We start from the raw sequence: 6,228 nt of genomic DNA, 5'->3' as shown, positions 1-6,228 counted from the left end.
AAAACTGAAGTCATTCTCCTACTGAAGGGATACTATTGGCAACAGATGTCCTGCAGTAAACCCCAACAGTCTCATCCAAATGTCCTCCAGTCACCTTTAAAAGATCGTTTAGATAGAGAAGAGAATTGGCCCAATTTAAGGATGTACAAAGAGGCTGAATATACAAAACTAAGAGTGTACTTCTGTCTGACAAGCTCTTCTTCCTTAAGAAGGAATGAGTAACTGCTGCCACACATTCACCATTGCTAGAAGTATCTACACAGAATAATACAGGATCCTTCTAGACCATCAGAGCCAATCAATAAGTAAGAGACATAATGCTTTAAGACAAGATAATTCATGGGAGTTGACAGTTGGACATTCATTTAGACAGATGCGGATAACAGAACAGGAATTCTTTAAACCAGTTCTAACTTTGTTTGAAGTTGTGCTCACTTGGTCAATATAATAAGATTATTTTTAATAAATCACCATACTTTGTTAGCTGGCTCCTGACAAGCTTGTATTTTTCAGTGTTGCTGCTCTCAAGGTTTCCATCTTTTCATTAATATTTTACTCCCCTGCAATTGTTCTTACTTTCTTCTGGATACCCTGGGAAATGTCTGGACTCTGCATGATTAAAGTTAATGGGAGCTTTGCCACCAGCTTCAGTGAACATGGACTCATGCTCTGTGCCAAAATCCATAAAACTTCCAGGAAGCCACAACACCGGTTTTCCTTCTCTTCCCATGCCCCATTTCTCTTCATTGCATATTTTTTTCTCTGCTCTGACACCTATTAATCCATACACTCCATCCCATCCATCATATTAATCTTTCTTCACCAGTTATGTTGTCATAGCTCTACAATTGGAATTAGTAGCAGAGTGTAGACTCACAAAAGTGCTACTTTTCATAGTGCCAAAATAACGTCAGTGTATCACAGAACACAAGTCCAAAATGGTATGCAATATCTTTTAATGCATCTTGATCTGATTTTAATTTTACTTCCAGTCCCACTTGGAAAATCACCACCCCATACATTTATTTCTGAAATTTTCTTATACGCAAGTGTTAAATCTTTGCCATTGTTCAGTTCGTTGAATTCCAGCCTCCTTCCTCCTAGCAAATGCAATGAATGTACTTTATTGTTTCTGCCAAAATGTTTCAATATTTAAACTTCAGCAGTTTTTTATTCCTTGTGCTAAACTAAAAGTCCCAGAAAGGATTTCATGTTCTCCCAAGTTTAATTAAAACCATGTAGTCTAAAAACACCTATTGTGGCAAGCAGAACAAGTGAAATTATCTTCAGAAAGCGTACAGCTTCAGCTTTGGATTATTAGTGACTAAGCAGAGTGAAAGCAGAGACAGTTATTTGGGAACAATCACTCAGGTCAACAATCTCAAACACAGATTAATCACAAGGGGAGGGGAAAGAAAAAAAAAGCACTTTGGGAACACTTGGTTCCTTACTGAAGTAAGACCTACTGCTCTGTGTCTTTAGCATATCCTCTCATTTGTTACGACCTTTCATTAGTTATGTGAATGTAATCCACTACTTCATCTCCAAAATGTGTGACAGGCCAAGCAGCAGGTGAAGGACATCCTTTATTCAGCTCCTTCTGACTTACTTTATTAGAGTGATAAATCATTCAGGATTCAAATTAATTTCTGTCCCAAGAGACGTATTGTTAGGCTCAGTATTTACTCTAAAGTGTCCTTTGAATTTGCTGTCTATAGAAACAAAGTATACTGCCATTATCAGAAAATTTATCTTCCCCTACTGGAAACCATTCTGTAAATGCAGGCTTCTACTCCTGGCAGCTTATAAAATGTAATTATTTTTTTTCCCCTCCTGCATTTTTCTTGGGAAAAATAAAGCCTGTGCAGCTATAGTACTAAGTAAATAGCACAATACTGTACGTCCATTCAAAATCTAGCTAAATGCACAGAGTACATCTGCTAAATTCTCATTGCTTACTCACTGCTTTTGTAAATTAGGACACCACCCAAGAGAGGCAGTGAAATCAAGTATTTCATAGTAGTACCACTGGAGACGATTTTTATCTCTTCATCACTAATTGCCAAATACAAAATCAAGGACGTCAGTCCAATTTAACATCAGCACCAGGTTGCTGGGGACTCTTGTAATGTAACCTGAACTGATGCATCAAAGAAATCATACTGCAATCTTCTTTCCTCCACAGTACCTTACTTCATTTTTAATCAGTTGACAAATGACATCATTATTGTTTCTTCTTCAGAAAATTGGACTCAAGACTGAGAAGCAAAGTAGTTTTGCAGTACTTGAACCAGAGCTAAGAGCAACATCCACACAAAAAGAAAGCCAGGTAGGTAGATTCTTTTCAGTTTTGACCAGGCATGAGCAAAGTACTGAAGCACCACCCTCAAATGCATAAAATTTTATCCTGAGCAGCACAAGCAAACCAGAGACACAAAAGGGAAATGAGAGCTTTCAAAGCAATCTCTGTTACCAATCACTGGCTTCCAGGGCTGCTGTCCCTTCCCCATTGTCCAGACTGGGGCAGCATTCACTGCCTTTATATGGCTACATGTGTTATTCTGTGTTGGGTTTGTTTCCTTTTCTTAAATCCATTAGCAATTTGTCTTTTCAGCTGTCTGTTAAGCTGATTCTTTTCAGCAATCAATACACTTAAAATTAAATAGTGGTTTAAGCTCTTGGGATATTTAAAAATATGTTGGGTAGTATTCAAGTTATTTTATGGGCACAGAGACTAGGAAACATGTTTTTACTGTGATATTTTATCCACATAAATCCTTTATATTTAAAGCATATATTTTTAAGGAATTTTTTCCCCTATATATAAGTTGGGGAAAAAAGAAGCCAGTGCTACAAATGTTAGGTTACAACCCCCCCCAACCCACCACAACTGGTTGCAAGATTCAGTGTTGAATGTTATTAAACCATGGAGAGAAAGACTTGCTTCAGGGTTTTATTGTGTCACCATGTTGTAAAATAGTACATCTTGAAATATCTAAGTTTCTTTAAATATTTGAGAGCTTGTCCTGTACAGTGGTTAACATCACTGTAATTAATATTCTGCCAACTCCTTAATCCACATTCATGCACACACACATACTGTAAACCTGCAAGTTTATGGCACTGCAGTTTACTTCAACATCAACTGAACTGTACAAAACCCACTTGCACATCAATGGACTCAGATATTGTGGATCAGTTTCATCTAGACAGGGAGTAAATCACCTGATAATCTAATGAGGATGGATTGTGTAAATAGTTCCACAAAGAACAAATGTGCATATATAGGGCAATAAACTGGAATGATTGATGGGACAAGCGCCACAATAAGATCAAAGACCCAAGGCTGCAGCAAGCTTTTTCATCACCAGACCTTGTGCTGCTGTTAACCACTTCCCATAAATGCTCTCTCAGCCCTCTGGATTGGAGATATTCCACTTCTTTCTGCCTTACGCCATTTAGGCTCAATAGGATACAGCTTCCAGCAGCACCAGAATCCAGGTGAAGTGCAAACAAGGCTCCTCTGATTATGTCTGCTGCAGTTAGGCAGCTCTGTTGCCACCCTGACTTCCCCAAGACCTTGTCTGCTGCGTACAGCCTTGTCTTTCATAAAAAAAAGTTATTAACTAAAATTGTGACTGCACAGATGGGAGACCAGGGCAACACAAGCTAACACCTCCCTGTCCCCAAAACTTCAATGCTGTAAAATGCTTTGTTTCACAAACCACCATGGCAATTTTGCCAGAGGAGCTCAGTACACGGAATAAGCACAAACTGCTCCTTGTCTCGCCTAATAATCTCATAATTGCCGTGCTTACAGTGCCTGCCACTAATCTTGGGTTATTTTTGTTGGTTTAAGTTTCCACGTTCTCCCTCTGCCTTGAAAAGCTGCTCATTCTCCATTTGCACTCCTCAGCTACTGCTTTCTCCACCCCCAAAACCACTACCTCCATTATTCCCTTCCCAATTTTCTCCTAACTTTTATCCTTCCCACATCAATACTATATTACCTCCATTGCCAACTAAACCCTGTATTTTCTTCTATCTCCTAGTCTGCAATATCCCTGCATTACCACCCACCATTAACTTCTTTCTAAACCTGAGCTCCCTTCTCAGGTGCCCTCTATTATTTCATCTTCTCCCAATGTTTTTCATCCCTCAATAATAATCAGCTGTGACAGAAACTGCTTCTTTCTCATCCATTTAATTGTTGCAATTAATCTGTAGAAGATGCCAAAAGGCCACTGAAGGGCAATGAGAAATAAGTTTGAAGTACTCATTGCTCTTCCTCCACCAGATAGAAAGAACAGTTTCATTACCTGGAGCTTTGCAAATTCTCAAATTATCTCCTCTAGTTCTAAAACTTTTCATAATTCTAAAAATGTTTCTGATACCATCAGTCACAAAATGTGGCTCTCTTAAGAGAGAATAGAGGGAGGGGAAAAAAAGGGAAAAAAAGTTCTTCTCACCTAATTCATGTATTCTACATCACAATTTTGTCAACATTTAAGTTTATTGTTTACTCCAATCCTTTATCTTTTCATTTTAATTTCCTTCCAGTGAAAGAATTAAAAAGCACACTCACTGTCCATCTACAGAAAAAAGGCCATCTCAGCCTTGTATGCAGCATAACTGCAACCTTTTCTTATGAGGAGAGAGAAAGAACTCAGCATACAGCATAGGCATGATGCATTTTTAAATAAGTTTATTTAAAAAAAAAGAACCAGTGTATAAAATATACCAAAATATTAAAGACTTCATACTGAAGAGAGCCACATATTCATATACTGGAGAGATACACATTTGTTTCCCTTGTAGGTTCTGGAGGTGACACTGGTTTGGGGGTTTGGGTTTTTTTGTTCTGTTTTTCCCCCTTGCCAATGTTTAGGGCATGAAGATTAAAGACTCTCAATGAGATTTTTAGGATAAACAATGCCTGGTTCACATTGAGAACATAACAACTACCACCAGTTTAGCAAGCTCTTTTAAAAAAAAAAAATCACTTTGGAAAATGTTTCAAAAAACCTCATCGTTCTTCACTGTCCACATAGTATCCTCAGGCACATTTAACAGCAGTCTAACGTCCAGATAGCATAGGTCTTAGTAAGCTCATTCCCAAGGCAGGCTCCCTGATTAAGCCGAGACATCAAGACAAATGCAAATGCTTGAAGAAACAATTGCTCATCAAAGACTTGCAGGATTTTCCCAAAAATATGTATGTCAAATTACTGGAAACGTGGAGGTGAAAATTATTACTACCTTTTTTTTAATATTATTTTCCTTGTTTTCCAAGTAAAAGCCCTGTTTCTTATTTCTGGGAATCTCAGTCAGCTGCTGTGTGTGCTAAACTTAAGACTGTTGTAGAACACCACAAGCACTGTAGGTATTTCTTACTAAAATCAGTAAAGATTTTCTTTTAGCTCCATGGTTAATCAATTTTACCCTGGCAAAGAGAAAGTCAGATAGTGAAGCCATCCAGCATGAACACTGTAACTAGCCAGATGCAAAAGATTTGCAGTGGGAGTTATTTGTACAACTGGTTTCCTTTCTGGAAACAGAATCCCATAATTAAAGAAAAATCTGTACAGGGAAGGCTTTGAACTTGAAGGAAGGGAACTACATCACCAACCAGCCCAAAGACTTGATGGGCCAGCATAAATCCAACCTAAACAGAAAAGAAATACATGCTACTGAAATCCTCAACACAGCCTGACTATATGTCTAACTTAAAACAAAGCAAAGAAAAAAACCCTCTCCAGTAGATTTATGTTACATGTAACAAACTGTAAATAGCAACAAAATGAAAATAACATTTTAGCCAGAAATTGTAATGTAGTAATGGGCTGAGAGTCTGCAACTGTCACAGAGACTGAGTTGACACTGCAAAACAGTTAGTTTACCATTTCAGTCATCCATGACTTATTAGATTCTTCGTAATTTTGATTTATGTTGAAGAATTTGTGATCAAAGAGGGACTCATGCAAATTTTCTTTTTTTATCTCAATAAGTCATTCTGGAATCAAATTAGTTTACCAGTGAAGCAAATTTTATTTTATTTTTTTTCCCTCTTGCTTGAGAAAGTCACTCTGCAGAACTGGCTAGTAAGAACTGTGAAAATTACTTATATGCCTTGAGGCTAAACCAATTACACTGACCTTTCACTCCTTACCTAATATACGTTATTTATATGTTAAAATAAAATAACATATGGAATGGATCCTGCTTTTT

The sequence above is a fragment of the Chaetura pelagica genome, unplaced genomic scaffold (genome assembly GCF_000747805.2).
Source record: "Chaetura pelagica isolate M959 unplaced genomic scaffold, ChaPel_1.0 scaffold142, whole genome shotgun sequence".
Taxonomy (NCBI): Eukaryota; Metazoa; Chordata; class Aves; order Apodiformes; family Apodidae; genus Chaetura; species Chaetura pelagica.
This window is presented reverse-complemented; position numbering follows the sequence as displayed.